Raw genomic sequence first — 20,485 nt, forward strand, 5'->3', positions numbered from 1 at the left:
CCCATCATACGACCGTCACCTGCGGCCATACTGCGACTTTAGCACCTGGCTACGGATGCTTCATACGATTCTTGCTTCATATGCTACACTTACAAGCATATCAACCGCTTGTCATCACCGAAAAATTGCAGAAAAACGCGCGCCTTGCCTTCTGCTACCTGTCCAACAGCGAGGGCAGATGTGTGGCAAGCTCTAAGCTATGCAGGCGCACCGTGGCCGAGCAGCTGGAGGAGAGATGCCTTCCTTGGCAGCTCCCTGCAGAGTGCGGAAGACCAGAGTGGCCGCGCCGCCGTTGTCAGTGGACGACACGCAGTTGCCGAGCCACGGAGAACACGTTGCTCTGCGATGTGTACCCGCCTCATATGACGAAAGGCGACCAGTGGCCCTGTGGCGCAACGGATAACGCGTCTGACTACGGATCAGAAGATTCCAGGTTCGAATCCTGGCAGGGTCGGCATTTTGTTAGTTGCGGGCGCGTAGCTAGGCAGTGCATTCGAATGTTTCCACCTGCGTGGAGTGCAATGTCAATCCTGAGCATCTCGCAGCTGCATCTCGAGACGATCGTGGTAAATATCGCTTCGTGCAAGCGTCAGCGTAGCGTCAGTCGAGCAAAGTCGAGACAAGCCAAGCTGAGAGATGTTGCACAGTTAATTAAACGGTACGCGACGCAGACAACGCTTTTCCAAGTGTCGCACGTCACGCAGCAGAGTGGCGCAGTGGAAGCGTGCTGGGCCCATAACCCAGAGGTCCGTGGATCGAAACCACGCTCTGCTAAAATTATTCTTTTTCTTGGGTGCTTCGAGCTCGATCATTAAGCCTGGGGTGCGCTGACTCAGCGTCAACAGCAAACCCTGTAAGTTCTGAAACGACGACGACGTCGTGTGGAGAATACGAGAAACACTTCCTAAGACGCAGAGTTTCTTACGATTCTGCAGCAACTACATTTCTCGATCACAACGTTAATGTCTTTTCGGGCCACACGTGCAACTTTCGCGATATAAAAATCGCACCTCCCCGGCGGGGAATCGAACCCCGGTCTCCCACGTGACAGGCGGGGATACTAACCACTATACTACCGAGGAATACGCAATCGGTACGCACAACGCACGCACACTTATGCTTCTCAAGTAGGTGATTCATCTCAAATCTAGCGTCCCGATGCTTTCAGAGTCAGCTGCTACGAAATAAGAGTATGCCCCAGGTGAGGCTCGCACTCACAACCCCGGCATTGCTCACGGCTACTGCCTTATAAGTACCGTGCGCTAACCAATTGCGCCACTGGGGCTACAGCAGGGTGCTTTCAGTTAGCGGTATTTGCTTTGCTGCCAACCTGTTGTGGCTACCGACCCATCATACGACCGTCACCTGCGGCCATACTGCGACTTTAGCACCTGGCTACGGATGCTTCATACGATTCTTGCTTCATATGCTACACTTACAAGCATATCAACCGCTTGTCATCACCGAAAAATTGCAGAAAAACGCGCGCCTTGCCTTCTGCTACCTGTCCAACAGCGAGGGCAGATGTGTTGCAAGCTCTAAGCTATGCAGGCGCACCGTGGCCGAGCAGCTGGAGGAGAGATGCCTTCCTTGGCAGCTCCCTGCAGAGTGCGGAAGACCAGAGTGGCCGCGCCGCCGTTGTCAGTGGACGACACGCAGTTGCCGAGCCACGGAGAACACGTTGCTCTGCGATGTGTACCCGCCTCATATGACGAAAGGCGACCAGTGGCCCTGTGGCGCAACGGATAACGCGTCTGACTACGGATCAGAAGATTCCAGGTTCGAATCCTGGCAGGGTCGGCATTTTGTTAGTTGCGGGCGCGTAGCTAGGCAGTGCATTCGAATGTTTCCACCTGCGTGGAGTGCAATGTCAATCCTGAGCATCTCGCAGCTGCATCTCGAGACGATCGTGGTAAATATCGCTTCGTGCAAGCGTCAGCGTAGCGTCAGTCGAGCAAAGTCGAGACAAGTCAAGCTGAGAGATGTTGCACAGTTAATTAAACGGTACGCGACGCAGACAACGCTTTTCCAAGTGTCGCACGTCACGCAGCAGAGTGGCGCAGTGGAAGCGTGCTGGGCCCATAACCCAGAGGTCCGTGGATCGAAACCACGCTCTGCTAAAATTATTCTTTTTCTTGGGTGCTTCGAGCTCGATCATTAAGCCTGGGGTGCGCTGACTCAGCGTCAACAGCAAACCCTGTAAGTTCTGAAACGACGACGACGTCGTGTGGAGAATACGAGAAACACTTCCTAAGACGCAGAGTTTCTTACGATTCTGCAGCAACTACATTTCTCAATCACAACGTTAATGTCTTTTCGGGCCACACGTGCAACTTTCGCGATATAAAAATCGCACCTCCCCGGCGGGGAATCGAACCCCGGTCTCCCACGTGACAGGCGGGGATACTAACCACTATACTACCGAGGAATACGCAATCGGTACGCACAACGCACGCACACTTATGCTTCTCAAGTAGGTGATTCATCTCAAATCTAGCGTCCCGATGCTTTCAGAGTCAGCTGCTACGAAATAAAAGTATGCCCCAGGTGAGGCTCGAACTCACAACCCCGGCATTGCTCACGGCTACTGCCTTATAAGTACCGTGCGCTAACCAATTGCGCCACTGGGGCTACAGCAGGGTGCTTTCAGTTAGCGGTATTTGCTTTGCTGCCAACCTGTTGTGGCTACAGACCCATCATACGACCGTCACCTGCGGCCATACTGCGACTTTAGCACCTGGCTACGGATGCTTCATACGATTCTTGCTTCATATGCTACACTTACAAGCATATCAACCGCTTGTCATCACCGAAAAATTGCAGAAAAACGCGCGCCTTGCCTTCTGCTACCTGTCCAACAGCGAGGGCAGATGTGTGGCAAGCTCTAAGCTATGCAGGCGCACCGTGGCCGAGCAGCTGGAGGAGAGATGCCTTCCTTGGCAGCTCCCTGCAGAGTGCGGAAGACCAGAGTGGCCGCGCCGCCGTTGTCAGTGGACGACACGCAGTTGCCGAGCCACGGAGAACACGTTGCTCTGCGATGTGTACCCGCCTCATATGACGAAAGGCGACCAGTGGCCCTGTGGCGCAACGGATAACGCGTCTGACTACGGATCAGAAGATTCCAGGTTCGAATCCTGGCAGGGTCGGCATTTTGTTAGTTGCGGGCGCGTAGCTAGGCAGTGCATTCGAATGTTTCCACCTGCGTGGAGTGCAATGTCAATCCTGAGCATCTCGCAGCTGCATCTCGAGACGATCGTGGTAAATATCGCTTCGTGCAAGCGTCAGCGTAGCGTCAGTCGAGCAAAGTCGAGACAAGCCAAGCTGAGAGATGTTGCACAGTTAATTAAACGGTACGCGACGCAGACAACGCTTTTCCAAGTGTCGCACGTCACGCAGCAGAGTGGCGCAGTGGAAGCGTGCTGGGCCCATAACCCAGAGGTCCGTGGATCGAAACCACGCTCTGCTAAAATTATTCTTTTTCTTGGGTGCTTCGAGCTCGATCATTAAGCCTGGGGTGCGCTGACTCAGCGTCAACAGCAAACCCTGTAAGTTCTGAAACGACGACGACGTCGTGTGGAGAATACGAGAAACACTTCCTAAGACGCAGAGTTTCTTACGATTCTGCAGCAACTACATTTCTCGATCACAACGTTAATGTCTTTTCGGGCCACACGTGCAACTTTCGCGATATAAAAATCGCACGTCCCCGGCGGGGAATCGAACCCCGGTCTCCCACGTGACAGGCGGGGATACTAACCACTATACTACCGAGGAATACGCAATCGGTACGCACAACGCACGCACACTTATGCTTCTCAAGTAGGTGATTCATCTCAAATCTAGCGTCCCGATGCTTTCAGAGTCAGCTGCTACGAAATAAGAGTATGCCCCAGGTGAGGCTCGAACTCACAACCCCGGCATTGCTCACGGCTACTGCCTTATAAGTACCGTGCGCTAACCAATTGCGCCACTGGGGCTACAGCAGGGTGCTTTCAGTTAGCGGTATTTGCTTTGCTGCCAACCTGTTGTGGCTACCGACCCATCATACGACCGTCACCTGCGGCCATACTGCGACTTTAGCACCTGGCTACGGATGCTTCATACGATTCTTGCTTCATATGCTACACTTACAAGCATATCAACCGCTTGTCATCACCGAAAAATTGCAGAAAAACGCGCGCCTTGCCTTCTGCTACCTGTCCAACAGCGAGGGCAGATGTGTGGCAAGCTCTAAGCTATGCAGGCGCACCGTGGCCGAGCAGCTGGAGGAGAGATGCCTTCCTTGGCAGCTCCCTGCAGAGTGCGGAAGACCAGAGTGGCCGCGCCGCCGTTGTCAGTGGACGACACGCAGTTGCCGAGCCACGGAGAACACGTTGCTCTGCGATGTGTACCCGCCTCATATGACGAAAGGCGACCAGTGGCCCTGTGGCGCAACGGATAACGCGTCTGACTACGGATCAGAAGATTCCAGGTTCGAATCCTGGCAGGGTCGGCATTTTGTTAGTTGCGGGCGCGTAGCTAGGCAGTGCATTCGAATGTTTCCACCTGCGTGGAGTGCAATGTCAATCCTGAGCATCTCGCAGCTGCATCTCGAGACGATCGTGGTAAATATCGCTTCGTGCAAGCGTCAGCGTAGCGTCAGTCGAGCAAAGTCGAGACAAGCCAAGCTGAGAGATGTTGCACAGTTAATTAAACGGTACGCGACGCAGACAACGCTTTTCCAAGTGTCGCACGTCACGCAGCAGAGTGGCGCAGTGGAAGCGTGCTGGGCCCATAACCCAGAGGTCCGTGGATCGAAACCACGCTCTGCTAAAATTATTCTTTTTCTTGGGTGCTTCGAGCTCGATCATTAAGCCTGGGGTGCGCTGACTCAGCGTCAACAGCAAACCCTGTAAGTTCTGAAACGACGACGACGTCGTGTGGAGAATACGAGAAACACTTCCTAAGACGCAGAGTTTCTTACGATTCTGCAGCAACTACATTTCTCGATCACAACGTTAATGTCTTTTCGGGCCACACGTGCAACTTTCGCGATATAAAAATCGCACCTCCCCGGCGGGGAATCGAACCCCGGTCTCCCACGTGACAGGCGGGGATACTAACCACTATACTACCGAGGAATACGCAATCGGTACGCACAACGCACGCACACTTATGCTTCTCAAGTAGGTGATTCATCTCAAATCTAGCGTCCCGATGCTTTCAGAGTCAGCTGCTACGAAATAAGAGTATGCCCCAGGTGAGGCTCGCACTCACAACCCCGGCATTGCTCACGGCTACTGCCTTATAAGTACCGTGCGCTAACCAATTGCGCCACTGGGGCTACAGCAGGGTGCTTTCAGTTAGCGGTATTTGCTTTGCTGCCAACCTGTTGTGGCTACCGACCCATCATACGACCGTCACCTGCGGCCATACTGCGACTTTAGCACCTGGCTACGGATGCTTCATACGATTCTTGCTTCATATGCTACACTTACAAGCATATCAACCGCTTGTCATCACCGAAAAATTGCAGAAAAACGCGCGCCTTGCCTTCTGCTACCTGTCCAACAGCGAGGGCAGATGTGTTGCAAGCTCTAAGCTATGCAGGCGCACCGTGGCCGAGCAGCTGGAGGAGAGATGCCTTCCTTGGCAGCTCCCTGCAGAGTGCGGAAGACCAGAGTGGCCGCGCCGCCGTTGTCAGTGGACGACACGCAGTTGCCGAGCCACGGAGAACACGTTGCTCTGCGATGTGTACCCGCCTCATATGACGAAAGGCGACCAGTGGCCCTGTGGCGCAACGGATAACGCGTCTGACTACGGATCAGAAGATTCCAGGTTCGAATCCTGGCAGGGTCGGCATTTTGTTAGTTGCGGGCGCGTAGCTAGGCAGTGCATTCGAATGTTTCCACCTGCGTGGAGTGCAATGTCAATCCTGAGCATCTCGCAGCTGCATCTCGAGACGATCGTGGTAAATATCGCTTCGTGCAAGCGTCAGCGTAGCGTCAGTCGAGCAAAGTCGAGACAAGTCAAGCTGAGAGATGTTGCACAGTTAATTAAACGGTACGCGACGCAGACAACGCTTTTCCAAGTGTCGCACGTCACGCAGCAGAGTGGCGCAGTGGAAGCGTGCTGGGCCCATAACCCAGAGGTCCGTGGATCGAAACCACGCTCTGCTAAAATTATTCTTTTTCTTGGGTGCTTCGAGCTCGATCATTAAGCCTGGGGTGCGCTGACTCAGCGTCAACAGCAAACCCTGTAAGTTCTGAAACGACGACGACGTCGTGTGGAGAATACGAGAAACACTTCCTAAGACGCAGAGTTTCTTACGATTCTGCAGCAACTACATTTCTCAATCACAACGTTAATGTCTTTTCGGGCCACACGTGCAACTTTCGCGATATAAAAATCGCACCTCCCCGGCGGGGAATCGAACCCCGGTCTCCCACGTGACAGGCGGGGATACTAACCACTATACTACCGAGGAATACGCAATCGGTACGCACAACGCACGCACACTTATGCTTCTCAAGTAGGTGATTCATCTCAAATCTAGCGTCCCGATGCTTTCAGAGTCAGCTGCTACGAAATAAAAGTATGCCCCAGGTGAGGCTCGAACTCACAACCCCGGCATTGCTCACGGCTACTGCCTTATAAGTACCGTGCGCTAACCAATTGCGCCACTGGGGCTACAGCAGGGTGCTTTCAGTTAGCGGTATTTGCTTTGCTGCCAACCTGTTGTGGCTACAGACCCATCATACGACCGTCACCTGCGGCCATACTGCGACTTTAGCACCTGGCTACGGATGCTTCATACGATTCTTGCTTCATATGCTACACTTACAAGCATATCAACCGCTTGTCATCACCGAAAAATTGCAGAAAAACGCGCGCCTTGCCTTCTGCTACCTGTCCAACAGCGAGGGCAGATGTGTGGCAAGCTCTAAGCTATGCAGGCGCACCGTGGCCGAGCAGCTGGAGGAGAGATGCCTTCCTTGGCAGCTCCCTGCAGAGTGCGGAAGACCAGAGTGGCCGCGCCGCCGTTGTCAGTGGACGACACGCAGTTGCCGAGCCACGGAGAACACGTTGCTCTGCGATGTGTACCCGCCTCATATGACGAAAGGCGACCAGTGGCCCTGTGGCGCAACGGATAACGCGTCTGACTACGGATCAGAAGATTCCAGGTTCGAATCCTGGCAGGGTCGGCATTTTGTTAGTTGCGGGCGCGTAGCTAGGCAGTGCATTCGAATGTTTCCACCTGCGTGGAGTGCAATGTCAATCCTGAGCATCTCGCAGCTGCATCTCGAGACGATCGTGGTAAATATCGCTTCGTGCAAGCGTCAGCGTAGCGTCAGTCGAGCAAAGTCGAGACAAGCCAAGCTGAGAGATGTTGCACAGTTAATTAAACGGTACGCGACGCAGACAACGCTTTTCCAAGTGTCGCACGTCACGCAGCAGAGTGGCGCAGTGGAAGCGTGCTGGGCCCATAACCCAGAGGTCCGTGGATCGAAACCACGCTCTGCTAAAATTATTCTTTTTCTTGGGTGCTTCGAGCTCGATCATTAAGCCTGGGGTGCGCTGACTCAGCGTCAACAGCAAACCCTGTAAGTTCTGAAACGACGACGACGTCGTGTGGAGAATACGAGAAACACTTCCTAAGACGCAGAGTTTCTTACGATTCTGCAGCAACTACATTTCTCGATCACAACGTTAATGTCTTTTCGGGCCACACGTGCAACTTTCGCGATATAAAAATCGCACGTCCCCGGCGGGGAATCGAACCCCGGTCTCCCACGTGACAGGCGGGGATACTAACCACTATACTACCGAGGAATACGCAATCGGTACGCACAACGCACGCACACTTATGCTTCTCAAGTAGGTGATTCATCTCAAATCTAGCGTCCCGATGCTTTCAGAGTCAGCTGCTACGAAATAAGAGTATGCCCCAGGTGAGGCTCGAACTCACAACCCCGGCATTGCTCACGGCTACTGCCTTATAAGTACCGTGCGCTAACCAATTGCGCCACTGGGGCTACAGCAGGGTGCTTTCAGTTAGCGGTATTTGCTTTGCTGCCAACCTGTTGTGGCTACCGACCCATCATACGACCGTCACCTGCGGCCATACTGCGACTTTAGCACCTGGCTACGGATGCTTCATACGATTCTTGCTTCATATGCTACACTTACAAGCATATCAACCGCTTGTCATCACCGAAAAATTGCAGAAAAACGCGCGCCTTGCCTTCTGCTACCTGTCCAACAGCGAGGGCAGATGTGTTGCAAGCTCTAAGCTATGCAGGCGCACCGTGGCCGAGCAGCTGGAGGAGAGATGCCTTCCTTGGCAGCTCCCTGCAGAGTGCGGAAGACCAGAGTGGCCGCGCCGCCGTTGTCAGTGGACGACACGCAGTTGCCGAGCCACGGAGAACACGTTGCTCTGCGATGTGTACCCGCCTCATATGACGAAAGGCGACCAGTGGCCCTGTGGCGCAACGGATAACGCGTCTGACTACGGATCAGAAGATTCCAGGTTCGAATCCTGGCAGGGTCGGCATTTTGTTAGTTGCGGGCGCGTAGCTAGGCAGTGCATTCGAATGTTTCCACCTGCGTGGAGTGCAATGTCAATCCTGAGCATCTCGCAGCTGCATCTCGAGACGATCGTGGTAAATATCGCTTCGTGCAAGCGTCAGCGTAGCGTCAGTCGAGCAAAGTCGAGACAAGTCAAGCTGAGAGATGTTGCACAGTTAATTAAACGGTACACGACGCAGACAACGCTTTTCCAAGTGTCGCACGTCACGCAGCAGAGTGGCGCAGTGGAAGCGTGCTGGGCCCATAACCCAGAGGTCCGTGGATCGAAACCACGCTCTGCTAAAATTATTCTTTTTCTTGGGTGCTTCGAGCTCGATCATTAAGCCTGGGGTGCGCTGACTCAGCGTCAACAGCAAACCCTGTAAGTTCTGAAACGACGACGACGTCGTGTGGAGAATACGAGAAACACTTCCTAAGACGCAGAGTTTCTTACGATTCTGCAGCAACTACATTTCTCAATCACAACGTTAATGTCTTTTCGGGCCACACGTGCAACTTTCGCGATATAAAAATCGCACCTCCCCGGCGGGGAATCGAACCCCGGTCTCCCACGTGACAGGCGGGGATACTAACCACTATACTACCGAGGAATACGCAATCGGTACGCACAACGCACGCACACTTATGCTTCTCAAGTAGGTGATTCATCTCAAATCTAGCGTCCCGATGCTTTCAGAGTCAGCTGCTACGAAATAAAAGTATGCCCCAGGTGAGGCTCGAACTCACAACCCCGGCATTGCTCACGGCTACTGCCTTATAAGTACCGTGCGCTAACCAATACGCCACTGGGGCTACAGCAGGGTGCTTTCAGTTAGCGGTATTTGCTTTGCTGCCAACCTGTTGTGGCTACAGACCCATCATACGACCGTCACCTGCGGCCATACTGCGACTTTAGCACCTGGCTACGGATGCTTCATACGATTCTTGCTTCATATGCTACACTTACAAGCATATCAACCGCTTGTCATCACCGAAAAATTGCAGAAAAACGCGCGCCTTGCCTTCTGCTACCTGTCCAACAGCGAGGGCAGATGTGTGGCAAGCTCTAAGCTATGCAGGCGCACCGTGGCCGAGCAGCTGGAGGAGAGATGCCTTCCTTGGCAGCTCCCTGCAGAGTGCGGAAGACCAGAGTGGCCGCGCCGCCGTTGTCAGTGGACGACACGCAGTTGCCGAGCCACGGAGAACACGTTGCTCTGCGATGTATACCCGCCTCATATGACGAAAGGCGACCAGTGGCCCTGTGGCGCAACGGATAACGCGTCTGACTACGGATCAGAAGATTCCAGGTTCGAATCCTGGCAGGGTCGGCATTTTGTTAGTTGCGGGCGCGTAGCTAGGCAGTGCATTCGAATGTTTCCACCTGCGTGGAGTGCAATGTCAATCCTGAGCATCTCGCAGCTGCATCTCGAGACGATCGTGGTAAATATCGCTTCGTGCAAGCGTCAGCGTAGCGTCAGTCGAGCAAAGTCGAGACAAGTCAAGCTGAGAGATGTTGCACAGTTAATTAAACGGTACGCGACGCAGACAACGCTTTTCCAAGTGTCGCACGTCACGCAGCAGAGTGGCGCAGTGGAAGCGTGCTGGGCCCATAACCCAGAGGTCCGTGGATCGAAACCACGCTCTGCTAAAATTATTCTTTTTCTTGGGTGCTTCGAGCTCGATCATTAAGCCTGGGGTGCGCTGACTCAGCGTCAACAGCAAACCCTGTAAGTTCTGAAACGACGACGACGTCGTGTGGAGAATACGAGAAACACTTCCTAAGACGCAGAGTTTCTTACGATTCTGCAGCAACTACATTTCTCAATCACAACGTTAATGTCTTTTCGGGCCACACGTGCAACTTTCGCGATATAAAAATCGCACCTCCCCGGCGGGGAATCGAACCCCGGTCTCCCGCGTGACAGGCGGGGATACTAACCACTATACTACCGAGGAATACGCAATCGGTACGCACAACGCACGCACACTTATGCTTCTCAAGTAGGTGATTCATCTCAAATCTAGCGTCCCGATGCTTTCAGAGTCAGCTGCTACGAAATAAAAGTATGCCCCAGGTGAGGCTCGAACTCACAACCCCGGCATTGCTCACGGCTACTGCCTTATAAGTACCGTGCGCTAACCAATTGCGCCACTGGGGCTACAGCAGGGTGCTTTCAGTTAGCGGTATTTGCTTTGCTGCCAACCTGTTGTGGCTACAGACCCATCATACGACCGTCACCTGCGGCCATACTGCGACTTTAGCACCTGGCTACGGATGCTTCATACGATTCTTGCTTCATATGCTACACTTACAAGCATATCAACCGCTTGTCATCACCGAAAAATTGCAGAAAAACGCGCGCCTTGCCTTCTGCTACCTGTCCAACAGCGAGGGCAGATGTGTGGCAAGCTCTAAGCTATGCAGGCGCACCGTGGCCGAGCAGCTGGAGGAGAGATGCCTTCCTTGGCAGCTCCCTGCAGAGTGCGGAAGACCAGAGTGGCCGCGCCGCCGTTGTCAGTGGACGACACGCAGTTGCCGAGCCACGGAGAACACGTTGCTCTGCGATGTGTACCCGCCTCATATGACGAAAGGCGACCAGTGGCCCTGTGGCGCAACGGATAACGCGTCTGACTACGGATCAGAAGATTCCAGGTTCGAATCCTGGCAGGGTCGGCATTTTGTTAGTTGCGGGCGCGTAGCTAGGCAGTGCATTCGAATGTTTCCACCTGCGTGGAGTGCAATGTCAATCCTGAGCATCTCGCAGCTGCATCTCGAGACGATCGTGGTAAATATCGCTTCGTGCAAGCGTCAGCGTAGCGTCAGTCGAGCAAAGTCGAGACAAGCCAAGCTGAGAGATGTTGCACAGTTAATTAAACGGTACGCGACGCAGACAACGCTTTTCCAAGTGTCGCACGTCACGCAGCAGAGTGGCGCAGTGGAAGCGTGCTGGGCCCATAACCCAGAGGTCCGTGGATCGAAACCACGCTCTGCTAAAATTATTCTTTTTCTTGGGTGCTTCGAGCTCGATCATTAAGCCTGGGGTGCGCTGACTCAGCGTCAACAGCAAACCCTGTAAGTTCTGAAACGACGACGACGTCGTGTGGAGAATACGAGAAACACTTCCTAAGACGCAGAGTTTCTTACGATTCTGCAGCAACTACATTTCTCGATCACAACGTTAATGTCTTTTCGGGCCACACGTGCAACTTTCGCGATATAAAAATCGCACGTCCCCGGCGGGGAATCGAACCCCGGTCTCCCGCGTGCCAGGCGGGGATACTAACCACTATACTACCGAGGAATACGCAATCGGTACGCACAACGCACGCACACTTATGCTTCTCAAGTAGGTGATTCATCTCAAATCTAGCGTCCCGATGCTTTCAGAGTCAGCTGCAACGAAATAAAAGTATGCCCCAGGTGAGGCTCGAACTCACAACCCCGGCATTGCTCACGGCTACTGCCTTATAAGTACCGTGCGCTAACCAATTGCGCCACTGGGGCTACAGCAGGGTGCTTTCAGTTAGCGGTATTTGCTTTGCTGCCAACCTGTTGTGGCTACAGACCCATCATACGACCGTCACCTGCGGCCATACTGCGACTTTAGTACCTGGCTACGGATGCTTCATACGATTCTTGCTTCATATGCTACACTTACAAGCATATCAACCGCTTGTCATCACCGAAAAATTGCAGAAAAACGCGCGCCTTGCCTTCTGCTACCTGTCCAACAGCGAGGGCAGATGTGTGGCAAGCTCTAAGCTATGCAGGCGCACCGTGGCCGAGCAGCTGGAGGAGAGATGCCTTCCTTGGCAGCTCCCTGCAGAGTGCGGAAGACCAGAGTGGCCGCGCCGCCGTTGTCAGTGGACGACACGCAGTTGCCGAGCCACGGAGAACACGTTGCTCTGCGATGTGTACCCGCCTCATATGACGAAAGGCGACCAGTGGCCCTGTGGCGCAACGGATAACGCGTCTGACTACGGATCAGAAGATTCCAGGTTCGAATCCTGGCAGGGTCGGCATTTTGTTAGTTGCGGGCGCGTAGCTAGGCAGTGCATTCGAATGTTTCCACCTGCGTGGAGTGCAATGTCAATCCTGAGCATCTCGCAGCTGCATCTCGAGACGATCGTGGTAAATATCGCTTCGTGCAAGCGTCAGCGTAGCGTCAGTCGAGCAAAGTCGAGACAAGTCAAGCTGAGAGATGTTGCACAGTTAATTAAACGGTACGCGACGCAGACAACGCTTTTCCAAGTGTCGCACGTCACGCAGCAGAGTGGCGCAGTGGAAGCGTGCTGGGCCCATAACCCAGAGGTCCGTGGATCGAAACCACGCTCTGCTAAAATTATTCTTTTTCTTGGGTGCTTCGAGCTCGATCATTAAGCCTGGGGTGCGCTGACTCAGCGTCAACAGCAAACCCTGTAAGTTCTGAAACGACGACGACGTCGTGTGGAGAATACGAGAAACACTTCCTAAGACGCAGAGTTTCTTACGATTCTGCAGCAACTACATTTCTCAATCACAACGTTAATGTCTTTTCGGGCCACACGTGCAACTTTCGCGATATAAAAATCGCACCTCCCCGGCGGGGAATCGAACCCCGGTCTCCCACGTGACAGGCGGGGATACTAACCACTATACTACCGAGGAATACGCAATCGGTACGCACAACGCACGCACACTTATGCTTCTCAAGTAGGTGATTCATCTCAAATCTAGCGTCCCGATGCTTTCAGAGTCAGCTGCTACGAAATAAAAGTATGCCCCAGGTGAGGCTCGAACTCACAACCCCGGCATTGCTCACGGCTACTGCCTTATAAGTACCGTGCGCTAACCAATTGCGCCACTGGGGCTACAGCAGGGTGCTTTCAGTTAGCGGTATTTGCTTTGCTGCCAACCTGTTGTGGCTACAGACCCATCATACGACCGTCACCTGCGGCCATACTGCGACTTTAGCACCTGGCTACGGATGCTTCATACGATTCTTGCTTCATATGCTACACTTACAAGCATATCAACCGCTTGTCATCACCGAAAAATTGCAGAAAAACGCGCGCCTTGCCTTCTGCTACCTGTCCAACAGCGAGGGCAGATGTGTGGCAAGCTCTAAGCTATGCAGGCGCACCGTGGCCGAGCAGCTGGAGGAGAGATGCCTTCCTTGGCAGCTCCCTGCAGAGTGCGGAAGACCAGAGTGGCCGCGCCGCCGTTGTCAGTGGACGACACGCAGTTGCCGAGCCACGGAGAACACGTTGCTCTGCGATGTATACCCGCCTCATATGACGAAAGGCGACCAGTGGCCCTGTGGCGCAACGGATAACGCGTCTGACTACGGATCAGAAGATTCCAGGTTCGAATCCTGGCAGGGTCGGCATTTTGTTAGTTGCGGGCGCGTAGCTAGGCAGTGCATTCGAATGTTTCCACCTGCGTGGAGTGCAATGTCAATCCTGAGCATCTCGCAGCTGCATCTCGAGACGATCGTGGTAAATATCGCTTCGTGCAAGCGTCAGCGTAGCGTCAGTCGAGCAAAGTCGAGACAAGTCAAGCTGAGAGATGTTGCACAGTTAATTAAACGGTACGCGACGCAGACAACGCTTTTCCAAGTGTCGCACGTCACGCAGCAGAGTGGCGCAGTGGAAGCGTGCTGGGCCCATAACCCAGAGGTCCGTGGATCGAAACCACGCTCTGCTAAAATTATTCTTTTTCTTGGGTGCTTCGAGCTCGATCATTAAGCCTGGGGTGCGCTGACTCAGCGTCAACAGCAAACCCTGTAAGTTCTGAAACGACGACGACGTCGTGTGGAGAATACGAGAAACACTTCCTAAGACGCAGAGTTTCTTACGATTCTGCAGCAACTACATTTCTCAATCACAACGTTAATGTCTTTTCGGGCCACACGTGCAACTTTCGCGATATAAAAATCGCACCTCCCCGGCGGGGAATCGAACCCCGGTCTCCCGCGTGACAGGCGGGGATACTAACCACTATACTACCGAGGAATACGCAATCGGTACGCACAACGCACGCACACTTATGCTTCTCAAGTAGGTGATTCATCTCAAATCTAGCGTCCCGATGCTTTCAGAGTCAGCTGCTACGAAATAAAAGTATGCCCCAGGTGAGGCTCGAACTCACAACCCCGGCATTGCTCACGGCTACTGCCTTATAAGTACCGTGCGCTAACCAATTGCGCCACTGGGGCTACAGCAGGGTGCTTTCAGTTAGCGGTATTTGCTTTGCTGCCAACCTGTTGTGGCTACAGACCCATCATACGACCGTCACCTGCGGCCATACTGCGACTTTAGCACCTGGCTACGGATGCTTCATACGATTCTTGCTTCATATGCTACACTTACAAGCATATCAACCGCTTGTCATCACCGAAAAATTGCAGAAAAACGCGCGCCTTGCCTTCTGCTACCTGTCCAACAGCGAGGGCAGATGTGTGGCAAGCTCTAAGCTATGCAGGCGCACCGTGGCCGAGCAGCTGGAGGAGAGATGCCTTCCTTGGCAGCTCCCTGCAGAGTGCGGAAGACCAGAGTGGCCGCGCCGCCGTTGTCAGTGGACGACACGCAGTTGCCGAGCCACGGAGAACACGTTGCTCTGCGATGTGTACCCGCCTCATATGACGAAAGGCGACCAGTGGCCCTGTGGCGCAACGGATAACGCGTCTGACTACGGATCAGAAGATTCCAGGTTCGAATCCTGGCAGGGTCGGCATTTTGTTAGTTGCGGGCGCGTAGCTAGGCAGTGCATTCGAATGTTTCCACCTGCGTGGAGTGCAATGTCAATCCTGAGCATCTCGCAGCTGCATCTCGAGACGATCGTGGTAAATATCGCTTCGTGCAAGCGTCAGCGTAGCGTCAGTCGAGCAAAGTCGAGACAAGCCAAGCTGAGAGATGTTGCACAGTTAATTAAACGGTACGCGACGCAGACAACGCTTTTCCAAGTGTCGCACGTCACGCAGCAGAGTGGCGCAGTGGAAGCGTGCTGGGCCCATAACCCAGAGGTCCGTGGATCGAAACCACGCTCTGCTAAATTTATTCTTTTTCTTGGGTGCTTCGAGCTCGATCATTAAGCCTGGGGTGCGCTGACTCAGCGTCAACAGCAAACCCTGTAAGTTCTGAAACGACGACGACGTCGTGTGGAGAATACGAGAAACACTTCCTAAGACGCAGAGTTTCTTACGATTCTGCAGCAACTACATTTCTCGATCACAACGTTAATGTCTTTTCGGGCCACACGTGCAACTTTCGCGATATAAAAATCGCACGTCCCCGGCGGGGAATCGAACCCCGGTCTCCCGCGTGCCAGGCGGGGATACTAACCACTATACTACCGAGGAATACGCAATCGGTACGCACAACGCACGCACACTTATGCTTCTCAAGTAGGTGATTCATCTCAAATCTAGCGTCCCGATGCTTTCAGAGTCAGCTGCTACGAAATAAAAGTATGCCCCAGGTGAGGCTCGAACTCACAACCCCGGCATTGCTCACGGCTACTGCCTTATAAGTACCGTGCGCTAACCAATTGCGCCACTGGGGCTACAGCAGGGTGCTTTCAGTTAGCGGTATTTGCTTTGCTGCCAACCTGTTGTGGCTACAGACCCATCATACGACCGTCACCTGCGGCCATACTGCGACTTTAGTACCTGGCTACGGATGCTTCATACGATTCTTGCTTCATATGCTACACTTACAAGCATATCAACCGCTTGTCATCACCGAAAAATTGCAGAAAAACGCGCGCCTTGCCTTCTGCTACCTGTCCAACAGCGAGGGCAGATGTGTGGCAAGCTCTAAGCTATGCAGGCGCACCGTGGCCGAGCAGCTGGAGGAGAGATGCCTTCCTTGGCAGCTCCCTGCAGAGTGCGGAAGACCAGAGTGGCCGCGCCGCCGTTGTCAGTGGACGACACGCAGTTGCCGAGCCACGGAGAACACGTTGCTCTGCGATGTGTACCCGCCTCATATGACGAAAGGCGACCAGTGGCCCTGTGGCGCAACGGATAACGCGTCTGACTACGGATCAGAAGATTCCAGGTTCGAATCGTGGCAGGGTCGGCATTTTGTTAGTTGCGGGCGCGTAGCTAGGCAGTGCATTCGAATGTTTCCACCTGCGTGGAGTGCAATGTCAATCCTGAGCATCTCGCAGCTGCATCTCGAGACGATCGTGGTAAATATCGCTTCGTGCAAGCGTCAGCGTAGCGTCAGTCGAGCAAAGTCGAGACAAGCCAAGCTGAGAGATGTTGCACAGTTAATTAAACGGTACGCGACGCAGACAACGCTTTTCCAAGTGTCGCACGTCACGCAGCAGAGTGGCGCAGTGGAAGCGTGCTGGGCCCATAACCCAGAGGTCCGTGGATCGAAACCACGCTCTGCTAAAATTATTCTTTTTCTTGGGTGCTTCGAGCTCGATCATTAAGCCTGGGGTGCGCTGACTCAGCGTCAACAGCAAACCCTGTAAGTTCTGAAACGACGACGACGTCGTGTGGAGAATACGAGAAACACTTCCTAAGACGCAGAGTTTCTTACGATTCTGCAGCAACTACATTTCTCGATCACAACGTTAATGTCTTTTCGGGCCACACGTGCAACTTTCGCGATATAAAAATCGCACCTCCCCGGCGGGGAATCGAACCCCGGTCTCCCACGTGACAGGCGGGGATACTAACCACTATACTACCGAGGAATACGCAATCGGTACGCACAACGCACGCACACTTATGCTTCTCAAGTAGGTGATTCATCTCAAATCTAGCGTCCCGATGCTTTCAGAGTCAGCTGCTACGAAATAAAAGTATGCCCCAGGTGAGGCTCGAACTCACAACCCCGGCATTGCTCACGGCTACTGCCTTATAAGTACCGTGCGCTAACCAATTGCGCCACTGGGGCTACAGCAGGGTGCTTTCAGTTAGCGGTATTTGCTTTGCTGCCAACCTGTTGTGGCTACCGACCCATCATACGACCGTCACCTGCGGCCATACTGCGACTTTAGCACCTGGCTACGGATGCTTCATACGATTCTTGCTTCATATGCTACACTTACAAGAATATCAACCGCTTGTCATCACCGAAAAATTGCAGAAAAACGCGCGCCTTGCCTTCTGCTACCTGTCCAACAGCGAGGGCAGATGTGTGGCAAGCTCTAAGCTATGCAGGCGCACCGTGGCCGAGCAGCTGGAGGAGAGATGCCTTCCTTGGCAGCTCCCTGCAGAGTGCGGAAGACCAGAGTGGCCGCGCCGCCGTTGTCAGTGGACGACACGCAGTTGCCGAGCCACGGAGAACACGTTGCTCTGCGATGTGTACCCGCCTCATATGACGAAAGGCGACCAGTGGCCCTGTGGCGCAACGGATAACGCGTCTGACTACGGATCAGAAGATTCCAGGTTCGAATCCTGGCAGGGTCGGCATTTTGTTAGTTGCGGGCGCGTAGCTAGGCAGTGCATTCGAATGTTTCCACCTGCGTGGAGTGCAATGTCAATCCTGAGCATCTCGCAGCTGCATCTCGAGACGATCGTGGTAAATATCGCTTCGTGCAAGCGTCAGCGTAGCGTCAGTCGAGCAAAGTCGAGACAAGTCAAGCTGAGAGATGTTGCACAGTTAATTAAACGGTACGCGACGCAGACAACGCTTTTCCAAGTGTCGCACGTCACGCAGCAGAGTGGCGCAGTGGAAGCGTGCTGGGCCCATAACCCAGAGGTCCGTGGATCGAAACCACGCTCTGCTAAAATTATTCTTTTTCTTGGGTGCTTCGAGCTCGATCATTAAGCCTGGGGTGCGCTGACTCAGCGTCAACAGCAAACCCTGTAAGTTCTGAAACGACGACGACGTCGTGTGGAGAATACGAGAAACACTTCCTAAGACGCAGAGTTTCTTACGATTCTGCAGCAACTACATTTCTCAATCACAACGTTAATGTCTTTTCGGGCCACACGTGCAACTTTCGCGATATAAAAATCGCACCTCCCCGGCGGGGAATCGAACCCCGGTCTCCCACGTGACAGGCGGGGATACTAACCACTATACTACCGAGGAATACGCAATCGGTACGCACAACGCACGCACACTAATGCTTCTCAAGTAGGTGATTCATCTCAAATCTAGCGTCCCGATGCTTTCAGAGTCAGCTGCTACGAAATAAAAGTATGCCCCAGGTGAGGCTCGAACTCACAACCCCGGCATTGCTCACGGCTACTGCCTTATAAGTACCGTGCGCTAACCAATTGCGCCACTGGGGCTACAGCAGGGTGCTTTCAGTTAGCGGTATTTGCTTTGCTGCCAACCTGTTGTGGCTACCGACCCATCATACGACCGTCACCTGCGGCCATACTGCGACTTTAGCACCTGGCTACGGATGCTTCATACGATTCTTGCTTCATATGCTACACTTACAAGCATATCAACCGCTTGTCATCACCGAAAAATTGCAGAAAAACGCGCGCCTTGCCTTCTGCTACCTGTCCAACAGCGAGGGCAGATGTGTGGCAAGCTCTAAGCTATGCAGGCGCACCGTGGCCGAGCAGCTGGAGGAGAGATGCCTTCCTTGGCAGCTCCCTGCAGAGTGCGGAAGACCAGAGTGGCCGCGCCGCCGTTGTCAGTGGACGACACGCAGTTGCCGAGCCACGGAGAACACGTTGCTCTGCGATGTGTACCCGCCTCATATGACGAAAGGCGACCAGTGGCCCTGTGGCGCAACGGATAACGCGTCTGACTACGGATCAGAAGATTCCAGGTTCGAATCCTGGAAGGGTCGGCATTTTGTTAGTTGCGGGCGCGTAGCTAGGCAGTGCATTCGAATGTTTCCACCTGCGTGGAGTGCAATGTCAATCCTGAGCATCTCGCAGCTGCATCTCGAGACGATCGTGGTAAATATCGCTTCGTGCAAGCGTCAGCGTAGCGTCAGTCGAGCAAAGTCGAGACAAGCCAAGCTGAGAGATGTTGCACAGTTAATTAAACGGTACGCGACGCAGACAACGCTTTTCCAAGTGTCGCACGTCACGCAGCAGAGTGGCGCAGTGGAAGCGTGCTGGGCCCTTAACCCAGAGGTCCGTGGATCGAAACCTCGCTCTGCTAAAATTATTCTTTTTCTTGGGTGCTTCGAGCTCGATCATTAAGCCTGGGGTGCGCTGACTCAGCGTCAACAGCAAACCCTGTAAGTTCTGAAACGACGACGACGTCGTGTGGAGAATACGAGAAACACTTCCTAAGACGCAGAGTTTCTTACGATTCTGCAGCAACTACATTTCTCAATCACAACGTTAATGTCTTTTCGGGCCACACGTGCAACTTTCGCGATATAAAAATCGCACCTCCCCGGCGGGGAATCGAACCCCGGTCTCCCGCGTGACAGGCGGGGATACTAACCACTATACTACCGAGGAATACGCAATCGGTACGCACAACGCACGCACACTTATGCTTCTCAAGTAGGTGATTCATCTCAAATCTAGCGTCCCGATGCTTTCAGAGTCAGCTGCTACGAAATAAAAGTATGCCCCAGGTGAGGCTCGAACTCACAACCCCGGCATTGCTCACGGCTACTGCCTTATAAGTACCGTGCGCTAACCAATTGCGCCACTGGGGCTACAGCAGGGTGCTTTCAGTTAGCGGTATTTGCTTTGCTGCCAACCTGTTGTGGCTACCGACCCATCATACGACCGTCACCTGCGGCCATACTGCGACTTTAGCACCTGGCTACGGATGCTTCATACGATTCTTGCTTCATATGCTACACTTACAAGCATATCAACCGCTTGTCATCACCGAAAAATTGCAGAAAAACGCGCGCCTTGCCTTCTGCTACCTGTCCAACAGCGAGGGCAGATGTGTGGCAAGCTCTAAGCTATGCAGGCGCACCGTGGCCGAGCAGCTGGAGGAGAGATGCCTTCCTTGGCAGCTCCCTGCAGAGTGCGGAAGACCAGAGTGGCCGCGCCGCCGTTGT

The 20,485-nt window shown here is 53.6% G+C and overlaps 60 non-coding genes across 60 annotated transcripts; 30 read left to right on the forward strand and 30 right to left on the reverse strand.

Annotated features, from left to right (window-relative positions):
• The first annotated feature begins 381 nt into the window (after positions 1–381).
• On the forward strand, positions 382–454 carry Trnar-acg (transfer RNA arginine (anticodon ACG)). Its single transcript has one exon. It is a non-coding gene; the product is annotated as a tRNA-Arg (tRNA).
• A 248-nt stretch (positions 455–702) lies between these two features.
• Positions 703–774, forward strand: Trnam-cau (transfer RNA methionine (anticodon CAU)). Its single transcript has one exon. It is a non-coding gene; the product is annotated as a tRNA-Met (tRNA).
• Positions 775–1,010: 236 nt separating this feature from the next.
• Trnad-guc (transfer RNA aspartic acid (anticodon GUC)) lies at positions 1,011–1,082 on the reverse strand. The gene has a single exon. It is a non-coding gene; the product is annotated as a tRNA-Asp (tRNA).
• A 111-nt stretch (positions 1,083–1,193) lies between these two features.
• On the reverse strand, positions 1,194–1,285 carry Trnai-uau (transfer RNA isoleucine (anticodon UAU)). Its single transcript is given in 2 exon segments — positions 1,194–1,229; positions 1,248–1,285. It is a non-coding gene; the product is annotated as a tRNA-Ile (tRNA).
• Positions 1,286–1,727: 442 nt separating this feature from the next.
• Trnar-acg (transfer RNA arginine (anticodon ACG)) lies at positions 1,728–1,800 on the forward strand. The gene has a single exon. It is a non-coding gene; the product is annotated as a tRNA-Arg (tRNA).
• A 248-nt stretch (positions 1,801–2,048) lies between these two features.
• Trnam-cau (transfer RNA methionine (anticodon CAU)) lies at positions 2,049–2,120 on the forward strand. Its single transcript has one exon. It is a non-coding gene; the product is annotated as a tRNA-Met (tRNA).
• Positions 2,121–2,356: 236 nt separating this feature from the next.
• Positions 2,357–2,428, reverse strand: Trnad-guc (transfer RNA aspartic acid (anticodon GUC)). Its single transcript has one exon. It is a non-coding gene; the product is annotated as a tRNA-Asp (tRNA).
• A 111-nt stretch (positions 2,429–2,539) lies between these two features.
• Trnai-uau (transfer RNA isoleucine (anticodon UAU)) lies at positions 2,540–2,631 on the reverse strand. Its single transcript is given in 2 exon segments — positions 2,540–2,575; positions 2,594–2,631. It is a non-coding gene; the product is annotated as a tRNA-Ile (tRNA).
• A 442-nt stretch (positions 2,632–3,073) lies between these two features.
• On the forward strand, positions 3,074–3,146 carry Trnar-acg (transfer RNA arginine (anticodon ACG)). The gene has a single exon. It is a non-coding gene; the product is annotated as a tRNA-Arg (tRNA).
• A 248-nt stretch (positions 3,147–3,394) lies between these two features.
• Positions 3,395–3,466, forward strand: Trnam-cau (transfer RNA methionine (anticodon CAU)). The gene has a single exon. It is a non-coding gene; the product is annotated as a tRNA-Met (tRNA).
• Positions 3,467–3,702: 236 nt separating this feature from the next.
• Trnad-guc (transfer RNA aspartic acid (anticodon GUC)) lies at positions 3,703–3,774 on the reverse strand. Its single transcript has one exon. It is a non-coding gene; the product is annotated as a tRNA-Asp (tRNA).
• Positions 3,775–3,885: 111 nt separating this feature from the next.
• Trnai-uau (transfer RNA isoleucine (anticodon UAU)) lies at positions 3,886–3,977 on the reverse strand. Its single transcript is given in 2 exon segments — positions 3,886–3,921; positions 3,940–3,977. It is a non-coding gene; the product is annotated as a tRNA-Ile (tRNA).
• A 442-nt stretch (positions 3,978–4,419) lies between these two features.
• On the forward strand, positions 4,420–4,492 carry Trnar-acg (transfer RNA arginine (anticodon ACG)). Its single transcript has one exon. It is a non-coding gene; the product is annotated as a tRNA-Arg (tRNA).
• A 248-nt stretch (positions 4,493–4,740) lies between these two features.
• On the forward strand, positions 4,741–4,812 carry Trnam-cau (transfer RNA methionine (anticodon CAU)). Its single transcript has one exon. It is a non-coding gene; the product is annotated as a tRNA-Met (tRNA).
• A 236-nt stretch (positions 4,813–5,048) lies between these two features.
• Positions 5,049–5,120, reverse strand: Trnad-guc (transfer RNA aspartic acid (anticodon GUC)). The gene has a single exon. It is a non-coding gene; the product is annotated as a tRNA-Asp (tRNA).
• A 111-nt stretch (positions 5,121–5,231) lies between these two features.
• On the reverse strand, positions 5,232–5,323 carry Trnai-uau (transfer RNA isoleucine (anticodon UAU)). The gene is given in 2 exon segments: positions 5,232–5,267; positions 5,286–5,323. It is a non-coding gene; the product is annotated as a tRNA-Ile (tRNA).
• Positions 5,324–5,765: 442 nt separating this feature from the next.
• Trnar-acg (transfer RNA arginine (anticodon ACG)) lies at positions 5,766–5,838 on the forward strand. The gene has a single exon. It is a non-coding gene; the product is annotated as a tRNA-Arg (tRNA).
• Positions 5,839–6,086: 248 nt separating this feature from the next.
• On the forward strand, positions 6,087–6,158 carry Trnam-cau (transfer RNA methionine (anticodon CAU)). The gene has a single exon. It is a non-coding gene; the product is annotated as a tRNA-Met (tRNA).
• A 236-nt stretch (positions 6,159–6,394) lies between these two features.
• Positions 6,395–6,466, reverse strand: Trnad-guc (transfer RNA aspartic acid (anticodon GUC)). The gene has a single exon. It is a non-coding gene; the product is annotated as a tRNA-Asp (tRNA).
• Positions 6,467–6,577: 111 nt separating this feature from the next.
• Trnai-uau (transfer RNA isoleucine (anticodon UAU)) lies at positions 6,578–6,669 on the reverse strand. Its single transcript is given in 2 exon segments — positions 6,578–6,613; positions 6,632–6,669. It is a non-coding gene; the product is annotated as a tRNA-Ile (tRNA).
• A 442-nt stretch (positions 6,670–7,111) lies between these two features.
• Positions 7,112–7,184, forward strand: Trnar-acg (transfer RNA arginine (anticodon ACG)). The gene has a single exon. It is a non-coding gene; the product is annotated as a tRNA-Arg (tRNA).
• Positions 7,185–7,432: 248 nt separating this feature from the next.
• Trnam-cau (transfer RNA methionine (anticodon CAU)) lies at positions 7,433–7,504 on the forward strand. The gene has a single exon. It is a non-coding gene; the product is annotated as a tRNA-Met (tRNA).
• Positions 7,505–7,740: 236 nt separating this feature from the next.
• On the reverse strand, positions 7,741–7,812 carry Trnad-guc (transfer RNA aspartic acid (anticodon GUC)). The gene has a single exon. It is a non-coding gene; the product is annotated as a tRNA-Asp (tRNA).
• A 111-nt stretch (positions 7,813–7,923) lies between these two features.
• Positions 7,924–8,015, reverse strand: Trnai-uau (transfer RNA isoleucine (anticodon UAU)). The gene is given in 2 exon segments: positions 7,924–7,959; positions 7,978–8,015. It is a non-coding gene; the product is annotated as a tRNA-Ile (tRNA).
• A 442-nt stretch (positions 8,016–8,457) lies between these two features.
• Trnar-acg (transfer RNA arginine (anticodon ACG)) lies at positions 8,458–8,530 on the forward strand. The gene has a single exon. It is a non-coding gene; the product is annotated as a tRNA-Arg (tRNA).
• A 248-nt stretch (positions 8,531–8,778) lies between these two features.
• Trnam-cau (transfer RNA methionine (anticodon CAU)) lies at positions 8,779–8,850 on the forward strand. The gene has a single exon. It is a non-coding gene; the product is annotated as a tRNA-Met (tRNA).
• Positions 8,851–9,086: 236 nt separating this feature from the next.
• Trnad-guc (transfer RNA aspartic acid (anticodon GUC)) lies at positions 9,087–9,158 on the reverse strand. Its single transcript has one exon. It is a non-coding gene; the product is annotated as a tRNA-Asp (tRNA).
• A 111-nt stretch (positions 9,159–9,269) lies between these two features.
• Positions 9,270–9,360, reverse strand: Trnai-uau (transfer RNA isoleucine (anticodon UAU)). Its single transcript is given in 2 exon segments — positions 9,270–9,305; positions 9,324–9,360. It is a non-coding gene; the product is annotated as a tRNA-Ile (tRNA).
• Positions 9,361–9,802: 442 nt separating this feature from the next.
• Positions 9,803–9,875, forward strand: Trnar-acg (transfer RNA arginine (anticodon ACG)). Its single transcript has one exon. It is a non-coding gene; the product is annotated as a tRNA-Arg (tRNA).
• A 248-nt stretch (positions 9,876–10,123) lies between these two features.
• Trnam-cau (transfer RNA methionine (anticodon CAU)) lies at positions 10,124–10,195 on the forward strand. Its single transcript has one exon. It is a non-coding gene; the product is annotated as a tRNA-Met (tRNA).
• A 236-nt stretch (positions 10,196–10,431) lies between these two features.
• On the reverse strand, positions 10,432–10,503 carry Trnad-guc (transfer RNA aspartic acid (anticodon GUC)). The gene has a single exon. It is a non-coding gene; the product is annotated as a tRNA-Asp (tRNA).
• Positions 10,504–10,614: 111 nt separating this feature from the next.
• On the reverse strand, positions 10,615–10,706 carry Trnai-uau (transfer RNA isoleucine (anticodon UAU)). Its single transcript is given in 2 exon segments — positions 10,615–10,650; positions 10,669–10,706. It is a non-coding gene; the product is annotated as a tRNA-Ile (tRNA).
• A 442-nt stretch (positions 10,707–11,148) lies between these two features.
• Positions 11,149–11,221, forward strand: Trnar-acg (transfer RNA arginine (anticodon ACG)). Its single transcript has one exon. It is a non-coding gene; the product is annotated as a tRNA-Arg (tRNA).
• A 248-nt stretch (positions 11,222–11,469) lies between these two features.
• On the forward strand, positions 11,470–11,541 carry Trnam-cau (transfer RNA methionine (anticodon CAU)). The gene has a single exon. It is a non-coding gene; the product is annotated as a tRNA-Met (tRNA).
• Positions 11,542–11,777: 236 nt separating this feature from the next.
• Trnaa-ggc (transfer RNA alanine (anticodon GGC)) lies at positions 11,778–11,849 on the reverse strand. The gene has a single exon. It is a non-coding gene; the product is annotated as a tRNA-Ala (tRNA).
• Positions 11,850–11,960: 111 nt separating this feature from the next.
• On the reverse strand, positions 11,961–12,052 carry Trnai-uau (transfer RNA isoleucine (anticodon UAU)). Its single transcript is given in 2 exon segments — positions 11,961–11,996; positions 12,015–12,052. It is a non-coding gene; the product is annotated as a tRNA-Ile (tRNA).
• A 442-nt stretch (positions 12,053–12,494) lies between these two features.
• Positions 12,495–12,567, forward strand: Trnar-acg (transfer RNA arginine (anticodon ACG)). The gene has a single exon. It is a non-coding gene; the product is annotated as a tRNA-Arg (tRNA).
• A 248-nt stretch (positions 12,568–12,815) lies between these two features.
• On the forward strand, positions 12,816–12,887 carry Trnam-cau (transfer RNA methionine (anticodon CAU)). The gene has a single exon. It is a non-coding gene; the product is annotated as a tRNA-Met (tRNA).
• Positions 12,888–13,123: 236 nt separating this feature from the next.
• On the reverse strand, positions 13,124–13,195 carry Trnad-guc (transfer RNA aspartic acid (anticodon GUC)). The gene has a single exon. It is a non-coding gene; the product is annotated as a tRNA-Asp (tRNA).
• Positions 13,196–13,306: 111 nt separating this feature from the next.
• Positions 13,307–13,398, reverse strand: Trnai-uau (transfer RNA isoleucine (anticodon UAU)). The gene is given in 2 exon segments: positions 13,307–13,342; positions 13,361–13,398. It is a non-coding gene; the product is annotated as a tRNA-Ile (tRNA).
• A 442-nt stretch (positions 13,399–13,840) lies between these two features.
• Positions 13,841–13,913, forward strand: Trnar-acg (transfer RNA arginine (anticodon ACG)). The gene has a single exon. It is a non-coding gene; the product is annotated as a tRNA-Arg (tRNA).
• A 248-nt stretch (positions 13,914–14,161) lies between these two features.
• Positions 14,162–14,233, forward strand: Trnam-cau (transfer RNA methionine (anticodon CAU)). Its single transcript has one exon. It is a non-coding gene; the product is annotated as a tRNA-Met (tRNA).
• A 236-nt stretch (positions 14,234–14,469) lies between these two features.
• Trnad-guc (transfer RNA aspartic acid (anticodon GUC)) lies at positions 14,470–14,541 on the reverse strand. Its single transcript has one exon. It is a non-coding gene; the product is annotated as a tRNA-Asp (tRNA).
• A 111-nt stretch (positions 14,542–14,652) lies between these two features.
• On the reverse strand, positions 14,653–14,744 carry Trnai-uau (transfer RNA isoleucine (anticodon UAU)). The gene is given in 2 exon segments: positions 14,653–14,688; positions 14,707–14,744. It is a non-coding gene; the product is annotated as a tRNA-Ile (tRNA).
• A 442-nt stretch (positions 14,745–15,186) lies between these two features.
• Trnar-acg (transfer RNA arginine (anticodon ACG)) lies at positions 15,187–15,259 on the forward strand. Its single transcript has one exon. It is a non-coding gene; the product is annotated as a tRNA-Arg (tRNA).
• Positions 15,260–15,507: 248 nt separating this feature from the next.
• Positions 15,508–15,579, forward strand: Trnam-cau (transfer RNA methionine (anticodon CAU)). Its single transcript has one exon. It is a non-coding gene; the product is annotated as a tRNA-Met (tRNA).
• A 236-nt stretch (positions 15,580–15,815) lies between these two features.
• Positions 15,816–15,887, reverse strand: Trnaa-ggc (transfer RNA alanine (anticodon GGC)). Its single transcript has one exon. It is a non-coding gene; the product is annotated as a tRNA-Ala (tRNA).
• A 111-nt stretch (positions 15,888–15,998) lies between these two features.
• On the reverse strand, positions 15,999–16,090 carry Trnai-uau (transfer RNA isoleucine (anticodon UAU)). Its single transcript is given in 2 exon segments — positions 15,999–16,034; positions 16,053–16,090. It is a non-coding gene; the product is annotated as a tRNA-Ile (tRNA).
• Positions 16,091–16,532: 442 nt separating this feature from the next.
• On the forward strand, positions 16,533–16,605 carry Trnar-acg (transfer RNA arginine (anticodon ACG)). The gene has a single exon. It is a non-coding gene; the product is annotated as a tRNA-Arg (tRNA).
• A 248-nt stretch (positions 16,606–16,853) lies between these two features.
• Positions 16,854–16,925, forward strand: Trnam-cau (transfer RNA methionine (anticodon CAU)). Its single transcript has one exon. It is a non-coding gene; the product is annotated as a tRNA-Met (tRNA).
• Positions 16,926–17,161: 236 nt separating this feature from the next.
• Trnad-guc (transfer RNA aspartic acid (anticodon GUC)) lies at positions 17,162–17,233 on the reverse strand. The gene has a single exon. It is a non-coding gene; the product is annotated as a tRNA-Asp (tRNA).
• Positions 17,234–17,344: 111 nt separating this feature from the next.
• Positions 17,345–17,436, reverse strand: Trnai-uau (transfer RNA isoleucine (anticodon UAU)). The gene is given in 2 exon segments: positions 17,345–17,380; positions 17,399–17,436. It is a non-coding gene; the product is annotated as a tRNA-Ile (tRNA).
• A 442-nt stretch (positions 17,437–17,878) lies between these two features.
• Positions 17,879–17,951, forward strand: Trnar-acg (transfer RNA arginine (anticodon ACG)). The gene has a single exon. It is a non-coding gene; the product is annotated as a tRNA-Arg (tRNA).
• A 248-nt stretch (positions 17,952–18,199) lies between these two features.
• Trnam-cau (transfer RNA methionine (anticodon CAU)) lies at positions 18,200–18,271 on the forward strand. The gene has a single exon. It is a non-coding gene; the product is annotated as a tRNA-Met (tRNA).
• Positions 18,272–18,507: 236 nt separating this feature from the next.
• On the reverse strand, positions 18,508–18,579 carry Trnad-guc (transfer RNA aspartic acid (anticodon GUC)). The gene has a single exon. It is a non-coding gene; the product is annotated as a tRNA-Asp (tRNA).
• A 111-nt stretch (positions 18,580–18,690) lies between these two features.
• Positions 18,691–18,782, reverse strand: Trnai-uau (transfer RNA isoleucine (anticodon UAU)). Its single transcript is given in 2 exon segments — positions 18,691–18,726; positions 18,745–18,782. It is a non-coding gene; the product is annotated as a tRNA-Ile (tRNA).
• A 442-nt stretch (positions 18,783–19,224) lies between these two features.
• Trnar-acg (transfer RNA arginine (anticodon ACG)) lies at positions 19,225–19,297 on the forward strand. Its single transcript has one exon. It is a non-coding gene; the product is annotated as a tRNA-Arg (tRNA).
• A 248-nt stretch (positions 19,298–19,545) lies between these two features.
• Trnak-cuu (transfer RNA lysine (anticodon CUU)) lies at positions 19,546–19,617 on the forward strand. Its single transcript has one exon. It is a non-coding gene; the product is annotated as a tRNA-Lys (tRNA).
• Positions 19,618–19,853: 236 nt separating this feature from the next.
• Trnad-guc (transfer RNA aspartic acid (anticodon GUC)) lies at positions 19,854–19,925 on the reverse strand. The gene has a single exon. It is a non-coding gene; the product is annotated as a tRNA-Asp (tRNA).
• Positions 19,926–20,036: 111 nt separating this feature from the next.
• On the reverse strand, positions 20,037–20,128 carry Trnai-uau (transfer RNA isoleucine (anticodon UAU)). Its single transcript is given in 2 exon segments — positions 20,037–20,072; positions 20,091–20,128. It is a non-coding gene; the product is annotated as a tRNA-Ile (tRNA).
• Between the last annotated feature and the right edge of the window lie 357 nt (positions 20,129–20,485).

The sequence above is a fragment of the Schistocerca cancellata genome, chromosome 9, assembly GCF_023864275.1.
Source record: "Schistocerca cancellata isolate TAMUIC-IGC-003103 chromosome 9, iqSchCanc2.1, whole genome shotgun sequence".
Classification (NCBI taxonomy): Eukaryota; Metazoa; Arthropoda; class Insecta; order Orthoptera; family Acrididae; genus Schistocerca; species Schistocerca cancellata.